The sequence below is a fragment of the Anas acuta genome, chromosome 1, assembly GCF_963932015.1.
Source record: "Anas acuta chromosome 1, bAnaAcu1.1, whole genome shotgun sequence".
Classification (NCBI taxonomy): Eukaryota; Metazoa; Chordata; class Aves; order Anseriformes; family Anatidae; genus Anas; species Anas acuta.
Genome location: NC_088979.1, coordinates 80561966 through 80585812, shown reverse-complemented (window position 1 = coordinate 80585812; position 23847 = coordinate 80561966). Strand labels below are relative to the sequence as shown.

The window sequence follows — 23847 nt, the reverse complement described above, 5'->3', positions numbered from 1 at the left end:
GGGCGCAGAGTCGCTGGGGGGGCGCAGAGTCAGCTGGGGGCGCAGAGTCGCTGGGGGCGCAGAGTCGCTGGGGGCGCAGAGTCGCTGGGGGCGCAGAGTCGCTGGGGGCGCAGAGTCGCTGGGGGCGCAGAGTCGCTGGGGGCGCAGAGTCGCTGGGGGCGCAGAGTCGCTGGGGGCGCAGAGTCGCTGGGGGCGCAGAGTCGCTGGGGGCGCAGAGTCGCTGGGGGCGCAGAGTCGCTGGGGGCGCAGAGTCGCTGGGGGCGCAGAGTCGCTGGGGGCGCAGAGTCGCTGGGGGCGCAGAGTCGCTGGGGGCGCAGAGTCGCTGGGGGCGCAGAGTCGCTGGGGGCGCAGAGTCGCTGGGGGCGCAGAGTCGCTGGGGGCGCAGAGTCGCTGGGGGCGCAGAGTCGCTGGGGGCGCAGAGTCGCTGGGGGCGCAGAGTCGCTGGGGGCGCAGAGTCGCTGGGGGCGCAGAGTCGCTGGGGGCGCAGAGTCGCTGGGGGCGCAGAGTCGCTGGGGGCGCAGAGTCGCTGGGGGCGCAGAGTCGCTGGGGGCGCAGAGTCGCTGGGGGCGCAGAGTCGCTGGGGGCGCAGAGTCGCTGGGGGCGCAGAGTCGCTGGGGGCGCAGAGTCGCTGGGGGCGCAGAGTCGCTGGGGGCGCAGAGTCGCTGGGGGCGCAGAGTCGCTGGGGCGCAGAGTCGCTGGGGGCGCAGAGTCGCTGGGGGCGCAGAGTCGCTGGGGGCGCAGAGTCGCTGGGGGCGCAGAGTCGCTGGGGGCGCAGAGTCGCTGGGGGCGCAGAGTCGCTGGGGGCGCAGAGTCGCTGGGGGCGCAGAGTCGCTGGGGGCGCAGAGTCGCTGGGGGCGCAGAGTCGCTGGGGGCGCAGAGTCGCTGGGGGCGCAGAGTCGCTGGGGGCGCAGAGTCGCTGGGGGCGCAGAGTCGCTGGGGGCGCAGAGTCGCTGGGGGCGCAGAGTCGCTGGGGGCGCAGAGTCGCTGGGGGCGCAGAGTCGCTGGGGGCGCAGAGTCGCTGGGGGCGCAGAGTCGCTGGGGGCGCAGAGTCGCTGGGGGCGCAGAGTCGCTGGGGGCGCAGAGTCGCTGGGGGCGCAGAGTCGCTGGGGGCGCAGAGTCGCTGGGGGCGCAGAGTCGCTGGGGGCGCAGAGTCGCTGGGGGCGCAGAGTCGCTGGGGGCGCAGAGTCGCTGGGGGCGCAGAGTCGCTGGGGGCGCAGAGTCGCTGGGGGCGCAGAGTCGCTGGGGGCGCAGAGTCGCTGGGGGCGCAGAGTCGCTGGGGGCGCAGAGTCGCTGGGGGCGCAGAGTCGCTGGGGGCGCAGAGTCGCTGGGGGCGCAGAGTCGCTGGGGGCGCAGAGTCGCTGGGGCGCAGAGTCGCTGGGGGCGCAGAGTCGCTGGGGGCGCAGAGTCGCTGGGGGCGCAGAGTCGCTGGGGGCGCAGAGTCGCTGGGGGCGCAGAGTCGCTGGGGGCGCAGAGTCGCTGGGGGCGCAGAGTCGCTGGGGGCGCAGAGTCGCTGGGGGCGCAGAGTCGCTGGGGGCGCAGAGTCGCTGGGGGCGCAGAGTCGCTGGGGGCGCAGAGTCGCTGGGGGCGCAGAGTCGCTGGGGGCGCAGAGTCGCTGGGGGCGCAGAGTCGCTGGGGGCGCAGAGTCGCTGGGGGCGCAGAGTCGCTGGGGGCGCAGAGTCGCTGGGCGGGCGCAGAGTCGCTGGGGGCGCAGAGTCGCTGGGGGCGCAGAGTCGCTGGGGGCGCAGAGTCGCTGGGGGCGCAGAGTCGCTGGGGGCGCAGAGTCGCTGGGGGCGCAGAGTCGCTGGGGGCGCAGAGTCGCTGGGGGCGCAGAGTCGCTGGGGGCGCAGAGTCGCTGGGGGCGCAGAGTCGCTGGGGGCGCAGAGTCGCTGGGGGCGCAGAGTCGCTGGGGGCGCAGAGTCGCTGGGGGCGCAGAGTCGCTGGGGGCGCAGAGTCGCTGGGGGCGCAGAGTCGCTGGGGGCGCAGAGTCGCTGGGGGCGCAGAGTCGCTGGGGGCGCAGAGTCGCTGGGGGCGCAGAGTCGCTGGGGGCGCAGAGTCGCTGGGGGCGCAGAGTCGCTGGGGGCGCAGAGTCGCTGGGGGCGCAGAGTCGCTGGGGGCGCAGAGTCGCTGGGGGCGCAGAGTCGCTGGGGGCGCAGAGTCGCTGGGGGCGCAGAGTCGCTGGGGGCGCAGAGTCGCTGGGGGCGCAGAGTCGCTGGGGGCGCAGAGTCGCTGGGGGCGCAGAGTCGCTGGGGGCGCAGAGTCCGCCTGGGGGCGCAGAGTCGCTGGGGGCGCAGAGTCGCTGGGGGGCGCAGAGTCGCTGGGGGCGCAGAGTCGCTGGGGGCGCAGAGTCGCTGGGGGCGCAGAGTCGCTGGGGGCGCAGAGTCGCTGGGGGCGCAGAGTCGCTGGGGCGCAGAGTCGCTGGGGGCGCAGAGTCGCTGGGGGCGCAGAGTCGCTGGGGGCGCAGAGTCGCTGGGGGCGCAGAGTCGCTGGGGGCGCAGAGTCGCTGGGGGCGCAGAGTCGCTGGGGGCGCAGAGTCGCTGGGGGCGCAGAGTCGCTGGGGGCGCAGAGTCGCTGGGGGCGCAGAGTCGCTGGGGGCGCAGAGTCGCTGGGGGCGCAGAGTCGCTGGGGGCGCAGAGTCGCTGGGGGCGCAGAGTCGCTGGGGGCGCAGAGTCGCTGGGGGCGCAGAGTCGCTGGGGGCGCAGAGTCGCTGGGGGCGCAGAGTCGCTGGGGGCGCAGAGTCGCTGGGGGCGCAGAGTCGCTGGGGGCGCAGAGTCGCTGGGGGCGCAGAGTCGCTGGGGGCGCAGAGTCGCTGGGGGCGCAGAGTCGCTGGGGGCGCAGAGTCGCTGGGGGCGCAGAGTCGCTGGGGGCGCAGAGTCGCTGGGGGCGCAGAGTCCCCCCCGCAGCACCCCCGGTACCGGAGGCGGCGCTGCCGATCCCGAAGCCGCCCACGAGGCCTTTTCACTGGTTGGGGTCACGGTGAGGGTCACGGCCTTGCGGGGAAGCCCTGGGCCTTGTGTTGTCGGGACGCTGATAGCCCGCAACGGGGCGCGGTTGCTGGGAGCCCAGGCCACTAGGGGCCCAGAGCGGCGCTGTTTCTGCTCAGGAGCCTCCGGCAGGGGCACGGCCGCCATGCGCTTGGCGTGGGCCTTGCGCACCGGTGACCCGGAGGCGGCCAGAAGTGACGCAGCCTCCTCCGTGGTCATTACCGGGCGGGCGGTGGCAGCGCCGCCACCGCCAGGCCTTGCTGCCATTGTTTCTGTTGTTGTTTCAAAAAAAACACCACCCAGAAGAAACTTCGGTTGTTTTCAGGGCCTGAATTCTCACTGAAACCAAAGGCGGGTATAGAATCATAGATTATCCCGAGTTGGAAGGGCCCCATAAGGATCATCGAGTCCAACTCCTGGCACCACCCAGGTGTACCCAAAAATTCAGGCCGCGTGACCAAGTGCGCAGTCCAAATACTTCTTGAATGCTGACAGGCTTAGTGCAGCGACTACTTCCCTGAGGAGCCCGTTCCAGTGTGCGACCACCCTCTCCGTGAAGAACCTCTTCCTGATGTCTAGCCTAAACCTCCCCTGCCTCAGGCTGACACCGTTGCCGTGGGTCCTATAAGTGGTGACTGAAGAGAATAGATCGGTCCCTGCCCCTCCACTCCCCCTCTCGAGGAAGCTGTAGGCTGTGACGAGGCCTCCCCTCAGCCGCCTCTTTTCCAGGATGAACAGGCCCAGTGACCTCAGCCGCTCCTCATACGACTTCCCCTCTAGGCCCTTCGCCATCTTTGTAGCCCAGTATCTTACTGACTCGAAGAAGGAGGCTTTAATCTCTCCTGCTTTGTTCACTAGCAACCACCCCTCACCGAGCATGCGCTCTGAATTTCTCGGAGCCTATTACTTTAAACGGAGACGGGAGAACTTTTCACCAATCATGACTAAGATATGCTTGACTAGAGCCACTCAAGCTCCACTCAAAAGAGAGAAAATAATATAAATTGGCCTAAGAGAGAGGGGATGTTAGGGGAGATACCACCCCGAGGGAATACAACATCCTTAGGACCTCCTGACTCCTGGGACCAGTCGATGGGCTGAGACTCTCTCTCTTCTCTCTCCCCCACCCATTTGGAATGCCTTTGGGTGAGATTTGAACACTTGGTCATTGTTATAAATGAGGTCTCAACTCAATCTGAATTTTGTAATATTTATAAAACAAACATTTCTAAAAGGAATAAAAGGTATAAAAAGCATAAAGAGCAAGTAAACAGCGCTGGGTGTGCGGGGGGTCTACGCTCCACCAACACTCACACACAAACATCAAACGTTCTAAATATACAGAACATTGCTTTACATACTAAACGCAAGTATGCCTCTACATATGTACAATCAGGAAAGGTAGCAAACAATCCTCTATGTTCCATAACTTAATAAAAATCGAGTACACCTATACATATGCACGATCAGAAAAGGTAACAAACAATCCTTTAAGTTCCATGACTTAACAGTCTCCATTTTCCATTCCTTTTGAGCGATGTGTCTCGCTTTAAGTTGTCAAGCAACTCGGTCTTCAGGCCTTATGTATCTCGTTCTTCCCAGATCGAAGAAAAGCATATCCATCTCCTTTTCAAGGCCAATAGGCCTGGGTCAAAAGGCACGTTCAGGTCAGCAGGGGGCGAAACAGCAAAAGCCTTCGATGGCTGTAACAGCAGAGGGGCCCATGGCGTAGCAGTCGGATCAGTAAAGGGGCCTGCAGCTCCCTCACCATCTGGCAAGCCACATGTTTGTGATTGTGGCTCCACGTGGCTCTTTAAGGCCTCAGAGACTGCTCGCCAGGTGCCGATAAATCCCACTGCAACCTTGTCATTTTTAGTTGCAGAGACCCACACCTTAACCTCAGTTTGGTCCCATATTTGAGGCTCATAAACTGTCCAATTGTTAATAAGGAGAATAAGCTGTAAGGTTACCAGGACGGTCTTTGTTCCTAAGGACGAATGATTCCCCATAACGCACAACTGCTTACCAGCGAGAGGCAGTTGTGTGCACAGCTCCGCTTCTCTCAGCTCGAGCTTCTCTCCAGCTCCAGTGCGCCTATTTCCAGCGACTTTCTGTACGAGCTTCTCTGAGCAGTTTGCTGAGTTTGGCCGAACCTATCTTCATGAGGCAATCAAAGTGCCTGTTCCCGTCCTGGTCTCCATTCTGCCAGCCTTTTCCTCTTCGCTTCTTGTTCCTGCTTCTTTATTGATGCAACTTCATCGTGTTGCCTTTTTTTTTTATTTTGAGGGCAGGCTCTCCTCTTATACCCTTCTCTCCACAGCAGTTCTTTTCAAAACAACTTTTCATTGCTCAAACAACTTTGAATGTAACGACAACAGCAAACACCCAGAAACATCCACGCCTTAACTGGAGAACAAGAAACCGGAGACTGCATGGAGTCTCCTGAATCACCCTTCTTTGTTCCCTCTAAACATTTTTATATTCCTGATGGCCTCGTCGTTAAGAGTCTAATGTTATCTCAACCACAGGGCTTTCCAACGCCCATGGCCACATTCCCAAAGTTCCCCTTCTTTATTAATATCAACCGTTTCCTCGACACGAATTACCACTCCATATATAACAGTTATAAATCTTTCTAGAATCTTTGATCCATTTAACACATTAATTTCTAGGCTGCGCACCTGTAACACCTGTGTATTTCATGCATGCTAGCTTGCTTTTGCAGACAGGCACTATCGCCGGCAATCCAAAGAACCTGGTTATCTGTTGCTGTAATAAACCACACTTGATTGCATTGTCATAGCTCTCATTAAGTGCAACTAGGGTAAGGGTGGTTATACGTTATTGGTGCATCTGTGACCGTGATAGTTCAGTGTTCTGAATCCAAGCAGACCCCAGACGGTTAACACGTTATTGGTGAATATCTGACCGGACCCCAGACAGTTAACGCGTCATTGGTGTATCTGACAGGTTCGGTACCCTGAATCCGACCGGTCCCATAACGGTTAATCAGCTACACCCCTTAATGCGACACTAACGAAGGAGCATGAAAGAGACGCATGTCCTTGCCTCTGGAGAGGAGGTTCCTTGCACAGCCAGTGCAAGGAACACAAAAATCAGTTGCGCCAGACTAACATGTGGTTGTATCTGAGCTTGGAGGCTGCAACCCTCTTCAGACTTCCAGATCTAGAGGAACACTTTGGCTGCAGCCTAAAAGCCACGTGTACAGGAGCTCCCCCAAGCCAGCCAATCTTCTTCCCATGACCTGCCAGGAAACAGCAAGGTAGGCACGTACCCAAATCAAAACCCAAACCTTTGGACCAGTCCTTGACCTGAAGAGTGAGCGACGATCCGGATCCTGGCATTCATACGTGATAGCTTATACGCAGTGGAAGTAAACAGTGTAGTCGGAGGTCACGGGGCTAGATTTTGAAAAGTCCTGCATAAAGAAGACATCTCAGAAAAGCAGATTTAAATACCATTAATGCCAAGAAAAGTAACTCTGATTGCTATATTCTTTATCTGTCATGACTAGACAGATGAAAATCTATGAGAGCAATTTTGCCTTTAAGGTCATTTTCTTTTTTCCTTTGATGTCTTTTCTTTCGTTTGTTTGTTTGTCTGTTTATTTATTTATTTAAACAGGCTCTGTACTACTTGTCCTCACAGAATGACTAACAGAAATATGACCCTTGTGCACTTTTTGTAGTTAATTCATTAGGTCAGCTCTAACCACTAAGCCCCTTGTCAGGTTATTTCTAGTAGTGACAAGGAGCAATTAAGCTTAAAAGACTGAAGCCAGGTAGATGAGCCTATTCCAGGAGGTCTCTTGGCTCCACCCTTGTGAAGTGAAACCTGCCAGGTGTGGATCATTTGACTTTTGCTATATAGGAAGCCTGAGGACTTGTGGGGAATTGCCTTCCCGGTGGGAGAGTTTGAGGCTCAGGTTCTCTAGGGTGCTTTTCTGCTGTTGTGGTGGAGCGGATTCAGTGTTCCTCGGTGGGCTGCTATTTCTTCACGTTTTCTCCCATCTCTGTGAAACAGTTTTAGTGACTCTATGAGCTAGCTACGTTGTTGGTGCCCTCTCAGTACAGTGAGACCCTGGTTACGCGAAGTCACTGTGAAGCAGCGTGGAAGTGACTCAAGTTCAGGAGCTGGCAGGTAAGTGTTCCTGGGTTCTACGGTTCTTTAATGTCGAGGAGTTTGAGTACTTCCTTCACCTTGTCTGTTTTCAGTGAAATTACTTCTGTGGCTTCTAAGCTCCCTTTCCAGCCCTTCCAAATATAATGAGAATGAAAGCTAAAAAGAAAGCCCCACCAACTCAGAAGCTCAAGTGCTTACAGGTAAGCATGACTTTGAAGAATGTTCTTAACTATTTGTTAGGATTCAACAACAGGCAGTGTGGAAAAAGGTGCCTTAATGTGCACTCAGATTATGCCTTGCAGTGAGTAGAAACCGATGGGGAAGGTACAGGTGGAGTTATCATAACTTTCACTAAGTGGAAGTTGCGAGACTGTGCTGTTCCTAAAAGAAATGCCGCTTTCACAACATGTAAGTCAAAAGCAGTATGAAGAAAGCCTCTCCTCTTCCCTGCAGGCCTGCGTCTCGGCTGTGGAGAAAGATTTGGAATAGGTCCACCAGTGAGGAGAGACTATCTTTCTCCCAGGCTGTACAAACCAGTGTCTGAGGTATTGGGGAAAGCGTCCTTCTGTGAAAGGAAGAGAGCAGAGCGGGACCACGGCCCGTGCCACCCTGCGGTTCTACCAGCGTGACCATGCAGAGACGGTGAGAGTAAAGGAAGAAAAATTGAAGCTGCTGTTAAAGGCATGGCTACCTGAGTTGTAAATAAAAAAAAAAATAAATAAATAAAAAAAAAAAAAAAAAAAAATGAGGGAAAAGAGGTTCTCTGAGAATCGTGCTACTGCAAGGTCCCCAGATCTGCAGGCTGGCTGCGCAGCAAGAGAAGGGAGGGGTCAGACTCAGGGTAGGTCCCCCAAACTAGCCAAAGCTGTATTTCATACCATCTGACGTCATGCTAAACAATATATAGGATTGGCTAGCCTGGGGAGGTGTGCCGGACTGCACGGGTTTAGGCTGGGCATCGGTCAGCGGGTGGTGAGCAATTGCGTTGCGCATCACTTGTTTTTACACAGTATTAGTAGTGTTGTTGTGTCTTAATAAACTCTCTTTATCTCAACTCACGGGCTTCACTTTCCCGTTTCTCTCCCCCATCCCAGAGAGGGAGGGGGGATGTTGAGCAAATGGCTATGTGGTGTTTTGCTGCCAGCCAGGTTAAACCACAACAGTCCATTCTGGCGCCCAACGTGGGGCACAAAGTTTTGAGATAATAACAGATCTGACCAGAGTGTGTTAAACTAAAATTGTTATAAGTATTAGACTTGCTTAATAGTTAGTTGTCATAATACTGGTTGCTTTTATCCCAAGTCTGCTGTGCCTGTTTTCCAAATTGAGCATTATAGCACATTGTTTTCCGTATGTGCTCTCTGTCATGTTGTTTATCCTCTCTGGGCCCTGGTTTAAGATCATTATGGTACTGTGTGTTGTAGCAGTGGCTTATGAGACGATGAAATATCTGGTCATGACTCTAACTTGGTATTTGTACTCAGTGATGTCGTCAACTCTATACTCTGGAAACCATATCTCGGAAACTATTAGCAATTATACCTATCGCCTTTTTTCATCATGGAGTCAGCCTGTGGCGGGGAAAGGGGAAGATACTTTTTCATACTCGTTCACTCTCCCTTTCTCCTTCACCACCCTCTAATCCTCCAAGCTAGTTACAATAGTTCTCCAAGATATTGAATATCCTTGGGATACTCAGACCAGCATGTTCTTGTTGTTATGCCTCCTGAATATGCTTCAGGTTTTGCTTGAAGTTAAACAACTATTTAGGAATCTCATCCAGATATCTGCCTGGAGGCAGGATAGTTGCGAGTGGCAGGGAGTATGGGAGGATATGGGCAGGCATCTAGAGCAGCGGGTAACTCCAGTGTTCTGGAAATTCACCCCTGAACAACTGCAAAATCCTAAAAAACTGATAGAATGCTTGAAAAAAAGGTGTCTTGACTCTGGCAGTTCTAAAGTAACACAAATCATTGTAACGTGCTGGGGCCTGGCTCATGCCTATCGAGCTGTACAAACCAGTTTCTGAGGTATTGGGGAAAGCGTCCTTCTGTGAAAGGAAGAGAGCAGAGCGGGACCAAGGCCCGTGCCACCCTGTGGTTCTACCAGCGTGACCATGCAGAGACGGTGAGAGTAAAGGAAGAAAAATTGAAGCTGCTGTTAAAGGCATGGCTACCTGAGTTGGGAATAAAAATAATGGGGGGGAAAGGGGTTCTCTGAGAATCGTGCTACTGCAAGGTCCCCAAATGTGGGGCGCAGGGCATGGCTGGGCAAACAGGGCACGGCGTGTCAGAAGGCTGTGGCGCAGCAGTTAGCGCAGGTAGGGGGAGCAGGAAGGGCAGAGCGTTCCCCCCGCCCATACAAACACAAGGGGGGTTGTTTTCTTGCAGGTGGGGTTGTTTTCTTCTAGTTGTTTGTCTGAGTGCTGTTGACCAATAATCTTGTGTGAAACACTGTCTGCCCCTGTTAAGTTCACTATAAAAGTTAGGCCATTTGGGCAATAAAATGGAGCAGCATGATCTGACTCAACCGGTGTCTGTCGTGCTTTCGGCCGTGCTTCCTAACAAATGGCGCCCGAACAGGCTGAGACCTGAACAGGACATCGCAGCGGCGCCGGGACATCGCAGCACAGCGGGAGACCAGCGGCGCCGGGAGCCCAGGGAGAGCAGTGGTGCCGGGACATCAGAGCGGCAGCGTCGGCACATCGGAGCGGCGCCGGGACACCCGAGGCACACAGAGGGACTCCTGCCGGACGGAGAGAGCCCTGAGAGATGCTGCAGAGCCACGGACGGCTCTGAAAGACACAGACCTGACAGAAGCTGGAACACCTGAGAGGCACTGAGAAACTCCACGCACCGACCCGGACAAAGGACTCACGGTGAGACACGGGGAAAAGAAACCGTGGGGAGCGTGGGAAGAGATCCGCGGGGAAACGCGGGAAACGGAACTGCGCAGGGACGTGGGAACGAGATCTCGCAAAGGCTGCAACAGCATAAATAAAGGTATGGAGAGAGAAGCGGCGTATGATTTGCTCAAATGCTTTTTAGAAAAGCGGAGCACGCAGGGTATAGACTGCAAAAAGGATTTACCAGGATTATTAGAATATGGAGTAACAAAGGGTTGTTTTATCAATCTGGATACAGTTTTTGAACAAACAGAGTGGCGTAAATTTGGGGACAAATTGTTTGATGAAGTTATTAATGAAAATAAGGCTGCTAAAAAATTATTGAAGCCTTGGAGAGCAGTCACTAATGCCTTAGCTATACATCAGGCTGAGCAGAGAGTCGCTGCTGCTGCTACAGAGTGACTGGGATTGCCAGGAAGTGCTGGTAGTGTTAACCCTCAACAGGGAGGGATGGGGGGAGCTGGGGATTACCCATTGCCGCCTTCAGTGAGGACGATAACGCTGCCTCAGGGGGCTATGGGGCAATGGGAGCCTCCTCCTCTCTCATCATCCTTCTCAGAGTCGGCGTTGGTGCTCCCGCCATCACCAGCAGCACCACCGGCTCCTGCTCACAAAAGTGGGGAAATGGATGAGGAAATAAGAGAGCAAAAACCAGAAAGAAAAAATACAAGCCCGTTTATAGAAGGTGTTCAAGAGAGGCAGAGGGTGTGGAAGCAAATAGCAGATGAGGCTCTACACGAGGGTGAACATGGGATAGCTGCACAATTGGTTCAAGAGGCCTTCCCGGTAGTATATTCACCACCGGACGCCCAGGGTAATGTTATGGTTAATCTAGTGAATTTGGACTGGAAATTGTTATCTCAGCTGCGGTCCACAGTGAACGACTCAGGTCTGAAAGGTGAACCCACGAGACAGATGTTGGACTATATTTGGGGAACAAATATTTTGCTTCCAGGAGACATACGTAACATAATGAAGTTAATATTGACCCAACACCAGCAGCTCTTATTTAATGCCCATTGGCAGGCTGCTTGTCAAGAAGCAGTCGCAGTGATAAGAGCACCTGGGGACCCTTTACATGGGGTCACGCTGGAAGAGTTGATGGGGGTAGGACCGTATTTTAGGACAGAAGCACGGGCCTCGCGGGGACCTGATAAAGCGAAGGAATCGATGAGAATGGCCAGAAGAGCATTGGATCGGATAAAGGGGCCAGGGGGAATACCTTCCTACATGGGAATCAAACAGGGTAGAGAGGAACCATTTGGGCTTTTTATTGACCGCGTAGCAAACACCATACAGGTGGCTGGGGTGCCTGATTACCTCCAGGGCATGATATTAAAACAGTGCGCAATTCAGAATAGCAACCCCTCTACTCGCAATATATTGGCTTCCTTACCCGGGACATGGACAATCGAGGAAGGGTTGGAAATATTGGCTCAGGTACCAGTAGGCCCCCAGGCTATGTTAGTAGAAGCAGTAAAGCAATTAGGTGACAGCATGCGAGAGCAGGCACAGGCTATGAAAGAGCATGCTCAGTTTACACAGAGTCAGGTCCTTGTAGCTCTTGCTCCTTTGCAAATGGCCGGTTCACGCTCTGGTGGTCAAGTACCACCCCTAGTGGCCAAATACCACCCCGCTTGCGATGTTCTGGTTGTGGTGTTTTTGGACACGTGAGACGAAACTGCAAAGCTGGGGCAGTATGGTGCTCAAATTGTCAGTCGGGCAATCCCAATGAAGCGGCATGTCGACGCAAGGTGTTGGGAAACTGCCGGAAGAGCGGGAAGAGTCGCCCCGTGACGACACAAAACGCTGCCGCATACACAGCAACACCGAGGGGGAACCCGTTCCTCTCCGACCAGCCACAAGAGGGAGCCGATGTATCTATAATCAGCACACAAAACTGGCCGCAGCATTGGCCAACATCTGAAACCAATGCCACGGTGGCCGGGGTAGGAGGAATGACACTTGCCCGTCGGTCACCACCCCTGCGGTGGACAATAGGGGACAAAGTGGTGAAATGTTGTGTCTCTGTTATTCCGTTGCCTGACGGGGTGCACGCACTAATAGGGCGGGACATCCTTGCTCAAATGGGAATGGTCCTTACCTCGGAACGCCCTTTATAGATATGGCCATTGTTTGGACTTTCCCGATCCCGCTCCGGTGGAAGAATGATGATCCTGTGTGGGTCGAGCAATGGCCGTTAAAAAGGGAAAGCCTGATACAAGCGCATGAGCTGGTTAAAGAACAGTTTCAACAGGGGCACTTAAGGTTGTCAACAAGCCCGTGGAATACACCTATCTTTGTGATTAAAAAGAAGTCGGGAAAGTATTGACTGCTCCACGATCTGTGCGCGGTAAATAAGCAGATGTACGATATGGGAGCAGTGCAGCCAGGGTTGCCTAATCCTGCGATGATACCTGAAGGATGGCATTTACTCATAGTGGACTTAAAGGACTGTTTCTTCACAGTTGCTCTCCATGAAAATGATAAAGATTCGCTTTTACACTTCCTGCAATAAACCGAGAAGGGCCGGACCAGAGATTTGAGTGGACGGTCCTGCCGCAGGGAATGCGAAATTCGCCAACTCTATGTCGACTCTATGTCGACGATGCTCTACAGCCGTTGCGACGAAAATGGTCAGGAACAATAATCTATCATTATATGGACGATATTCTATTGGCCCAGTCAACACCATTTTCTTCACAGCAAAAGGATGAACTAACGAAGCAACTTAAACAGAGAGGATTAGTAGTTGCCCCCGAGAAGATACAGGAGACAAGCCCATGGAAATATCTTGGACGACATATCACCAATGCTACGATCCAACCGCAGAAATTGACAATACAATCAGACCTTAAGACTCTTAACGACGCCCAGAAGGTGATGGGTGATTTGCAATGGATTCGACCAGTGGTTGGTATTCCCAACGAGCTGTTAAATCAGCTATGACCTTTGCTACGAGGGACAGATCCAGCAGCACCAATTCAGCTTATAGACCAACAAAAACAAGCACTACAGCTAATAGCCTCAATGATTACAACATGGGCTACACATCGGCATATAGAGGGTGCGCCTCTTGATCTAACTACTCTGTGTGGCCCCCAATATTTGATGGGTGCGATAACACAGCAAAAAATAAAAACGGGGGAGAAGCAGGGAGATACGGTGGTACTAGAATGGCTAGCTCCTCCGCTGTGGCCACGACAAACAATTCAAGAAAAAATCACCACATTAGCAGAATTAATTAAAAAGGGATGAAGTAGAACCTTGCAAGTAGACGGGGCCCCTCCTAACACCATATGGTTACCCATGAAGTCAAGTGGAATGATATATACAAAATTCTGAGGAACTGCAAACTGCTCTATTGCATGATGGAGCCATGTTAATAGCAAAACCATTACAATCTCCTGTCTTGTCCTGGATGAAAAACCAGGGCTGGATAAGTAGACCAAAGCGATCACCCCAACCAGTTGCAGATGCAATAACAGTCTTTACAGATGCCGGTAAGTGCTCCAGAACTGCTGCAGTGACATGGAAGGATGAGCATGGCTGGCAACATCAGATTTTGCAAGCTCAGAAAGAGGATTCATTACAGACACTAGAACTGTTCGCAGTAGTATGGGCGTTTGTAAAATGGAAAGATGTTCCGTTGAATGTTGTATCTGACTCTCTTTATGTAGTAGGCATAGCCAATCGCATTGAGGACTCGAGTTTGCGAGAAGTGCAGAATGGACGACTGGTTCAACTATTGACAAGTTTGCAGCTTGCAATCGCACAGAGAAGTAAGCCGTATGCAGTGATTCATATTCGCAGTCATCAGTGGGAACAAGGGCTCGGAGAAGGCAATGCCCGAGCCAACCGATTAGTTGCTGCTACAGTCACTGAAGCTCCACTATCACCATTTTGCCGAGCTCGAGAAGCTCATTCCAAATTTCAACAGAACACGAAGGGACTAGCTCGAGCCTACAATTTGTCTAATGCTGACGCTCAAGCAATCGTGAAGGCTTGTCCCATATGTAATCATAATTTAGGAATGGGACTCGGGTGTGGAGTTAACCCAAGAGGGTTGAAAGCTAATGAAGTGTGGCAAATGGATGTCACTCGTGTTACAGCCTTGGGACGGTTAAAATACTTGCATGTAACGGTAGATACCTATAGCCACATGATATGGGCTACTGCACAACCCGGGGAAAAGGCTCGGGATGTGCGGCGTCACCTCACTAGTTGTTTTGCTGTGTTAGGGGTACCTAGCACTATCAAGACTGACAATGGTCCAGCTTATACTAGTGGGCCACTGAAACAATTTATGCAATTATGGAGTATCAATCATGTCACTGGTATCCCACACTCCTCCACAGGACAGGCGATAGTGGAAAGGGCAAATGGAAGAATGAAACTATACTTAGAAAAGTTCAGAGACGTTGAAGGCGTAAAAGAAAGAATAGGAAAGGCTCTCTTTGTACTTAACCTTTTATGTGTGTTTGGGGACAGCACTGAGCCCCCTATAGTACGTCACCATGCCGGGGCAGAAACTTCTAAGCCACCACGCGTGAAGGTGTTATACAGAGACATGAAAACAGGGCAATGGCTAGGCCCTGCTGAAGTGATCTACCTGGGGCGCGGTTACGCTTGTGTTTCTTCCCCTACAGGTGCAATCTGGGTGCCTAGCTGATGCGTAAAACCAGCCGTTGAAGACACAGGCGGCTGTCGCCAGAAGGAGAATATTGAAGAGTAAACAGCAGATAGAGTCAGCAGCTAAATTATATTCTTGTGAATGAGATTGTGGTATGACTGAGATTGAGATGTGCCAGAGGCCTCTGGGTGTGCGATTGTGCTCTGTGTGTGCGATTGTGCTGTGTACTGTGTGAGTGAGAGCATGCTTTTGCCATAGTGCAGGTTATTGCCATAGTGCAGGCTGAAAGCATAGGAAATTGGTGCCGGCAAAAATCATCGGAAAATGGAGGCCGAAGTAGCCCTAGATTTATTACAGCGCTTTTTAGAAAAACGGGGAGTCGATTGTAAGCAACTAGCAGGACTTGTTGTGATCGGTCGAGCAAAATCATGTTTCACAAGTACGGAGTCATTGTTTGAAGTAGCCACTTGGAGAAATTTAAGGGAATGTACTGTTTAAGCCTTTTTGATCATAATGAGTCAATTCACAAATTCATTACTTTCCTGAAAGAGCACATGAGAAAGATTCAATATGGTATCAACCCTTCCAATCAATGGTTCACTGATTTGGTTGAAACAATGCATAGATGGTTACTGGTATTAGTCAAAGAGGTATTAGGGATTCTGTTCGCTGTGGTGTCAATCATCATTGCATGTAGTATTGTGATAAATGTGGTTAAAGGGTTACTTGCAAAAATGTTATAGAGATCTTGAAGGGGTGCTGTAAACAGGTACCCCGTGGATCCCTGCAAAGTGGACTGAAGCAGCCATAGAATCCGCACACGCCGAAGACGACCATGAAGAGGTTCCTGATAATCATTCTGACAATGACGTGGGCTGCGACACCTCAAGGACTGCCAAGGACAGCCTGCGATCCTAAGGAGAATGTCTGGGTATCCCTGGCTAGGAAACTGAATACCACCACCTTCTGTGAAAGTCTAGCCAGCCCTAGCACACCTTCTGTTACATACCTTGTTAGGGTACCATTCATTGACTATAGTAATTGTAGTGTGATTAGGTTTAAGTTGTGTTACCATTAAGTGATTACAGTAATTGTAGTGTTATTAGGTTTAAGTTTTGTTATGTCATTGTAGTTGTGTTATGTTCTGTATTCGACGTCTGATGAAAAAACCTTCGGCCAAGTACTGCTCGTACAAAAAGAAAAAGGGGGAATTGTTGGGAATTGGCATACAGGGCCTGGACATGAGTCCGTGGAACAATTGTGCGATCAGAGCTTGCCTTAAGCAACCAGGAGTAGGCCTTAGAAAATCTCATGGCCTGCTGTAGCTGAGCAAACCAAGCTACCAGAATAACTATGAGAAGCTCCCACGACAATGATTCCCACATTGCCCAATTGAGGAATTCAGAAAAATATTGTTACCAGCAGCTGGCTTCAAGGACAAGAACTACGTGAGTGCTAATCACAAGGGGGGTTGTTTTCTTGTAGTTGTTTGTCTGAGTGCTTTTGACCAATAATCTTGTGTGAAACACTGTCTGCCCCTGTTAAGTTCACTATAAAAGTTAGGCCATTTGGGCAATAAAATGGAGCAGCATGATCTGACTCAACCGGTGTCTGTCGTGCTTTCGGCCGTGCTTCCTAACAGACCTCAGCCCTGTCGCCCTTGGGCAGAGGGAGGGGATCTGGGAGTTGAGGAGGAATGGAAACAGGTCCCTGCTCGACATCGCAAGCGATGCCCTCCCCTTCCGGTCCCACCTTCCCAGGTGCCCTTACGAAACAGGTTTGAGGCCCTGGAGCTCGAGAGACCCGTGGGTGAGGAAGAGGTAGCAAGTGTTCCCAGGAGGATGCCTAGGGTGAGGAGGTCAACTCCACGCCTCAGGACTGCCTCCACCAAGAAAGACAGAAGGGTTATTGTTGTGGGAAACTCTATCCTTAGGGGAACAGAGGGCCCTATTTGTTGGCCTGACCCTACCCATAGGGAAGTCTGCTGCCTCTTGGGGCCAGGGTCAGAGACTTTGCCAGGAAGCTTCCCAACCTGGTTCGCCCCTCTGACTATTATCCTCTTTTGATAGTCCAAGCAGGTAGTGACGACATTGAAGAGAGACGCCTGAAGGCTATCAAACAAGACTTTAGGGGGCTGGGACGGTTAGTGGATGGAGCAGAAGTGCGGGTGGTGTTTTCGTCCATCCCTACAGTGGCAGGGAGGGGTACAGAGAGGACACGGAAAGCCCACCTGTTAAACGCGTGGCTCAGGGACTGGTGCCAACGCAGAAATCTTGTTTTTTTTTGACCATGGGGCACTTTACTCGGCACCCGGCCTGATGGCCGCAGGCGGGTCCCTATCTTTTAGGGGAAAAAGGATCCTGGGCCAGGAGCTGGCAGGGCTCGTTGAGAGGTCTTTAAACTAGGTAAGAAGGGGGATGGGGCTGAAGCAAGGATTGTTGGAGCTGTGTCAGAGGGAACAATAGTAAGGCCAGGGGTTAAGGCACTGGCTCAGCTGAAGTGCATCTACACCAATGCACGCAGCATGGGTAACAAACAGGAGGAGCTGGAAGCCATCGTGCGGCAGGCAGGCTACGACTTGGTTGCCATCGCGGAGACGTGGTGGGACCGGTCTCATGACTGGAGTGCTGCAATGACTGGCTATAAGCTCTTCAGAAGGGACAGGCAGCACAGAAGGGGTGGTGGTGTGGCTCTCTATATGAGAGAGTCTTTTGATGTTGTAGAACTCGAGGCTGGGAATGACAAGGTCGAGTCCCTTTGGGTTAGGATCGGCAGGGACAACAAGGCTAGCGTCCTGGTCAGGGTCTGTTATAGACCGCCAAACCAGGATGAGGAGATGGATGAGGAGTTCTACAGGCAATCGACAGAAGTTGTGAAATCTTCAGCGCTTGTTCTCATGGGGGACTTCAACTTCCCTGACATATCCTGGAAGCACAACACAGCCCAGAGAAGCAGTCTAGGAGGTTTCTGGAGAGCGTGGAAGATAGCTTCCTGACGCAGCTGGTTAGTGGGCCTACCAGGGGTGGTGCCCCGCTAGACCTTCTCTTCACAAACAGAGAAGGACTGGTGGAGGATGTGATTGTCGGGAGCTGTCTTGGGCAGAGTGACCACAAAATGGTGGAGTTCTCTATTCTTGGCGAGGCCAGGAAGGGGACCAGTATAACCGCTGTATTGGACTTTTGGAGGGCTGACTTTGGGCTGCTCAGGACACTGGTTGGCAGAGTCCCTTGGGAGGCAGTTCTGAAGGGCAGAGGGGTCCAGGAAGGCTGGGCGCTCTTCAGGAGGGAAATCTTAATGGCGCAGGAACGGTCTGTCCCCACGTGCCCAAAGACGAGCTGGTGGGGAAGAAGACCAGCCTGGCTGAACAGAGAATTGTGGCTTGAGCTTAGGAGAAAAAAGAGGGTTTATAATCTTTGGAAAAGTGGACAGGCCACTAGGGAGGACTATAAGGATGTTGCGCGGCTGTGCAGGGACAAAATTAGAAAGGCCAAAGCTCATCTGGAGCTCAATCTGGCTACTGCCGTTAAAGATAACAAAAAATGTTTTTATAAATACATCAACACAAAAAGGAGGGCTAAGGAGAATCTCCATCCTTTACTGGATGCGGGGGGAAACCTAGTTACAAGAGATGAGGAAAAGGCGGAGGTGCTTAATGCCTTCTTCGCCTCAGTCTTTAGCGGCAATACCGGTTGTTCTCTGGATACCCAGTACCCTGAGCTGGTGGAAGGGGATGGGGAGCAGGATGTGGCCCTCACTATCCAGGAAGAACTGGTTGGTGACCTGGTACGGCACTTGGATGTGCACAAGTCGATGGGGCCGGATGGGATCCACCCAAGGGTACTGAGAGAACTGGCAGAGGAGCTGGCCAAGCCGCTTACCATTATTTATCAACAGTCCTGGCTATTGGGGGAGGTCCCAGTTGACTGGCGGCTAGCAAATGTGACGCCCATCTACAAGAAGGGCCGGAGGACTGACCCGGGAAACTACAGGCTGGTCAGTTTGAGCTCAGTGCCAGGGAAGCTCATGGAGCAGATCCTCTTGAGAGTCATCACACAGCACCTGCAGGGCAAGTAGGCGATCAGGCCCAGACAGCATGGGTTTATAGAAGGCAAGTCCTGCTTGACGAACCTGATCTCCTTCTATGACAAAGTGATGCGCTGGGTGGACGAGGGAAAGGCTGTGGATGTGGTCTACCTTGACTTCAGCAAGGCTTTTGACACCGTCTCCCACAGCATTCTCCTCAAGAAACTGGCTGCTCTTGACTTGGACTGGCGCACGCTTCGTTGGGTTAAAAACTGGCTGGATAGCCGGGCCCAAAGAGTCGTGGTAAATGGAGTCAAGTCCAGCTGGAGGCCAGTCACTAGTGGCGTCCCCCAGGGCTCGGTGCTGGGGCCAGTACTCTTTCATATCTTCATCAATGATCTGGACGAGGGCATTGAGTGCACCCTCAGTAAGTTTGCAGATGACACCAAGCTAGGTGCGTGTGTCGATCTGCTCGAGGGTAGGAAAGCTCTGCAGGAGGATCTGGATAGGCTGCACCGATGGGCTGAGGTCAACTGCATGAAGTTCAACAAGGCCAAGTGCCGGGTCCTGCACCTGGGGCGCAATAACCCCAAGCAGAGCTACAGGCTGGGAGATGAGGGGTTGGAGAGCTGCCAGGCAGAGAAGGACCTGGGAGTGATGGCGGACAGTCGGCTGAATATGACCAGCAGTGTGCTCAGGTGGCCAAGAAGGCCAACAGCATCCTGGCTTGTATCAGAAACAGTGTGACCAGCAGGGCTAGGGAGGTGATGGTCCCCCTGTACTCGGCACTGGTGAGGCCGCACCTCGAGTGCTGTGTTCAGTTTTGGGCCCCTCGCTACAAGGAGGACATCGAGGTGCTTGAGCGGGTCCAGAGAAGGGCGACGAAGCTGGTGAGGGGCCTGGAGAACAAGTCCTACGAGGAGCGGCTGAGGGAGCTGGGCTTGTTCAGCCGCGAGAAGAGGAGGCTCAGGGGCGACCTTATTGCTCTCTACAGGTACCTCAAAGGAGGCTGTAGCGAGGTGGGGGATGGCCTGTTCTCCCACGTGCCTGGTGACAGGACGAGGGGGAATGGGCTTAAGTTGCACCAGGGGAGTTTTAGGTTAGATGTTAGGAAGAACTTCTTTACTGAAAGGGCTGTTAGACACTGGAACAGGATGCCCAGGGAAGTGGTGGAGTCACCATCCCTGGAAGTCTTTAAAAGACATTTAGATGTAGAGCTTAGGGATATGGTTTAGTGGGGACTGTTAGTGTTAGGTCAGAGCTTGGACTCAATGATCTTGAGGTCTCTTCCAACCTAGAAATTCTGTGATTCTGTGAACAACAAGAGAGAAGGAAGTTTTCCTTCACCTAAAGTTTATAGTTTTTAAAGTTTATAATTTTGCAACTCCTGCAGGTGTCCACAAGAAATTTTGCCCCTGCCCCCAAACAGTATAAAAAAAAAACAAAACAAAACAACAACAAAAAAAAAAAGACGACTCTGCGCCCCAGCGACTTTGCGCCCCAGATATCCATCATTGTGTGTTTCTACTGACCATAACGCAAATTCCGCGTTCACATTAATGTACCTTTTTCACAGAGCCCATTTTTCAATCTTCCAAATACTTAAGAACATTCTTCTAAGTCAGGCTTACCTGTGTGCGCTTTGGTTTGGGGGGCCTTTTTTCCCCCCCCCCCCAGTGCTTTGAACGGAGCCTAGAACCCACGTAAGGAATTTCACGGAAAACAGACAAGGTGAAGGAAGTACTCAAACTCCTCAACAGTAACAACCACAGAACCCAGGAACACTTACCTGTAGTCTTCTGAACTCGAGTCACTTCCAAAGCGCTTCGCTGTGAAATAGTGCCACCAGGGTTTTACTGAAGAAGGTGCCACCAATGTAACTAGCTCACAGAGACGCTAAAACTATTGCACAGAGAGGGCAGAAAACATGAAGGAAAAGCAGCCTACTGGGGAACGTTGAGCCCAATTCACCACAAGAGCAAAATACCCCAGGCAACCTAAGCCTCAGTCTTTCCTGGGGGAAGCAATTCCCCCCACACCTCCTCAGGCTTCCTATATAGCAAAGGTCAAATGACCCACACCTGGCCGGTTTCACTTAACAAGGGTGGAACCAAGAGACCTTGTGGAATAAGCTCGTCTACCTGGCTTCAAAGTTTTAAGGTCAATTGCTCCTTATCACTAGTAGAAATAACCTGACAAGGGGCTTAGTGGTTAGAGTTGACCTAATCAATTAACTACAAAATTTGCACGAAGGTCATATTTCTGTTAGTCATTCTGTGAGGAACATTAGTACAGAGCCTGTTAAAAAAATAAATACAAATAAATAAAAGATATGAATAAAAAAGAAAATGACCTTAAAGGCAAACTTGCCATCATAGATTTTCATCTGTCTAGTCATGACAGATAAAGAATTTAGCAATCAGAATTCCTTTTCTTGATATTAATGTTATTTAAATTTTCTTTTCTGAGATCCCTTCTTTATGCAGGACTTTTCTAAATCTAGCCCCATGACCTCTGACTGCACTATTTATAGAATCATAGAATATCCCGAGTTGGAAGGGCCCCATAAGGATCATCAAGTCCAACTCCTGGCACCGCACAGGTCTACCCAAAAGTTTAGACCACGTGACTACGTGCACAGTCCAATCGCTTCTTAAATTCAGACGGGCTTGGTGCAGTGACTGGTTCCCTGGGGAGCCTGTTCCAGCGTGCAACCACCCTCCTCTCGGTGAAGAACCTCTTCCTGATGTCCAGCCTAAACCTTCCCTGCCTCAGCTTAACACCATTCCCGTGGGTCCTATCACTGGTGATTACAGAGAATAGGTCAGCACCTGCCTCTGCACTCCCCCTCGCGAGGAAGTTGTACACTGCAATGAGGTCCCCCCTCAGCCTCCCCTTCTCCAGGCTGAACAGGCCCAGTGCCCTCAGCCGCTCCTCATACGGCTTCCCCTCTAGGCCCTTCACCATCTTTGTCGCCCTCCTCTGGACGCTCTCCAGCAGTTTACTGTCCTTTTTGTACTGTGGTGCCCAGAACTGCACGCAGTACTTGAAGTGAGGCCGCACCAGCGCAGAGTAGAGCGGGACAATCGCTTCCCTTGATCGACTAGCAATGCTGTGCTTGATGCACCCCAGGATACGGTTGGCCCTCCTGGCTGCCAGGGCACACTGCTGGCTCATGTTCAACTTGCTGTCAACCACCGCCCCCGGATCCCTCTGTGCGGGGCTGCTCTTCGGCATCTCGTCACCCAGTCTGTACGTATAGCCAGGGTGGCCCCGTCCCAGGTGCAGGACCCGGCACTTGCTCTTGTTAATCTTCATGAGGTTGGTGATCGCCCAGCTCTCCAATCTGCCCAGATCTCTCTGCAAGGCCTTTCCACCCTCAGCCCCTCAGCTGAGTCTACAACTCCTCCAAGTTTGGTGCCATCAGCAAACTCGCTCAAAACACCTTCTAGTCCTACATCTAAATCGTTTATAAAAACATTGAAGAGGACTGGCCCTAAAATGGAGCCTTGAGGGTCCCCACTAGTGACCATGTGCCAGCCTGATGTGGCCCCATTTACCACAAGCCCTTGAGCCCTGCCTGTCAGCCAATTGCTCACCCATCGCATGATGTTTTTGTTAGGTTGTATGCTGGACATTTTGTCCAGTAGGATCCCACGGGAAACCACATCAAAAGCTTTGCTCAGGTCCAAAAAGATCACGTCAGCTGGTGGTTTCCCTTGATCGACCAGATGGGTGATCTTATCATAAAAGGAATTCAGATTTGTTAGGCAGGACCTACCCCTCATGAACCCGTGTTGGCTGGGACCAATGACTGCATTGTCCCCCAGGTGCGCTTCAAGAACTTCAAGGATCATCTTCTCCATAATTTTACCAGGTGCTGATGTGAGACTAACAGGCCTGTAGTTGCCACGGTCTATTTTCTTGCCCTTCTTGAAAATTGGTACGACATTTGCCAGCTTCCAGTCCACTGGGACCTCTCCAGATTCACAAGACTGTTGAAAAATAATTGAGAGGTCCCGCGATGGCGTCAACCAGCTCCTTAAGCACCCTGGGATGAATCCCATCTGGACCCACAGACTTGTATAGATCCAGGTAGAGCAGCAAATCCCGCACACGTTCAGGGTCGGTTGGGAGTTTATCGTTCCCACCATCATGGTCCTCCAGCTCAGGGCACCCAGGGTGTATTTACTTCGGCTGCATAGAAGCTATCACGCATAAATGCCAGGATCCGGATCCTCACTCCCTATTCAGGTCAAGGACTGGGCTGCAAGTTTTGGCTTTAATTTGGTTACCTGCCTACATTGCTGTTTCCTGGCAGGTCATGGGAAGAAGACTGGCTGGCTTGCAGCAGCTTACATATACGTGGCTTTTAGGCCGCAGTCAAAGCGTTCCTCTAGATCTGGAAGTTGGAAGATGGTTGGAAAAGCCATCTGAGTGGTTAGAAAGCTGCCTGGCAGAGAAGGACCTGGGCGTACTGGTGGCTAGTCAACTCAATATGAGCCAGCAGTGTGCTCAGGTGGCCAAGAAGGCCAACAGCATCCTGACTTGTATAAGAAACAGCGTGGCCAGCAGGACTAATGAAGCCATTGTCCCCCTGTACTCGGCTCTGGTGAGGCCGCAGCCCAAGTACTGTGTTCAGTTCTGGGCCCCTCGCTACAAGAAGGATATTGAGGGGCTCCAGTGAGTCCAGGGAAGGGCAACAAAGCTGGTGAGGGATCTGGAGAACAAGTCCTACGAGGAACGGCTGAGGGAGCTGGGATTGTTCGGTCTGGAGAAGAGGAAGCTCAGGGGCGACCTTATCGCACTCTACAGATACCTTAAAGGAGGCTGTAGCGAGGTGGGGGTTGGTCTATTCTCATATGTGCCTGGTGATAGGCTGAGGGGGAATGGGCTAAAGTTGCATCAGGGGAGGTTTAGGTTGGGTGTCAGGAAGAACTTCTTCACCAAAAGGCTTGTTAGGCATTGGAATGGGCTGCCCATGGGAGTGGTTGAGTCACCATCCCTGGAGGTCTTTAAAAAATGTTTAGGTGTAGAGCTTAGGGCTACGGCTTAGTGGAGGACTTGTTAGTGTTACGCCAGAGGTTGGACTATGTGATCTTGGAGGTGTCTTCCAACCTAGGTGGTTCTGTGTTGTGGTCTCCAAGCTGGGATACAACCAC

General features: G+C 52.4%; 1 long non-coding RNA gene across 2 annotated transcripts; it reads left to right on the top strand.

Moving 5' to 3' along the window:
* Positions 1-4185: 4185 nt before the first annotated feature.
* LOC137857665 (uncharacterized) lies at positions 4186-16261 on the top strand. 2 transcript variants are annotated; one of them, XR_011097220.1, is made up of 4 exons: positions 4186-7142; positions 7217-7324; positions 7427-7532; positions 14679-16261. It is a non-coding gene; the product is annotated as an uncharacterized lncRNA (long non-coding RNA). The 2 variants fall into 2 exon arrangements; XR_011097221.1 differs by lacking the exon at positions 7427-7532 and having other exon boundaries at positions 4194-7142.
* Positions 16262-23847: the final 7586 nt, after the last annotated feature.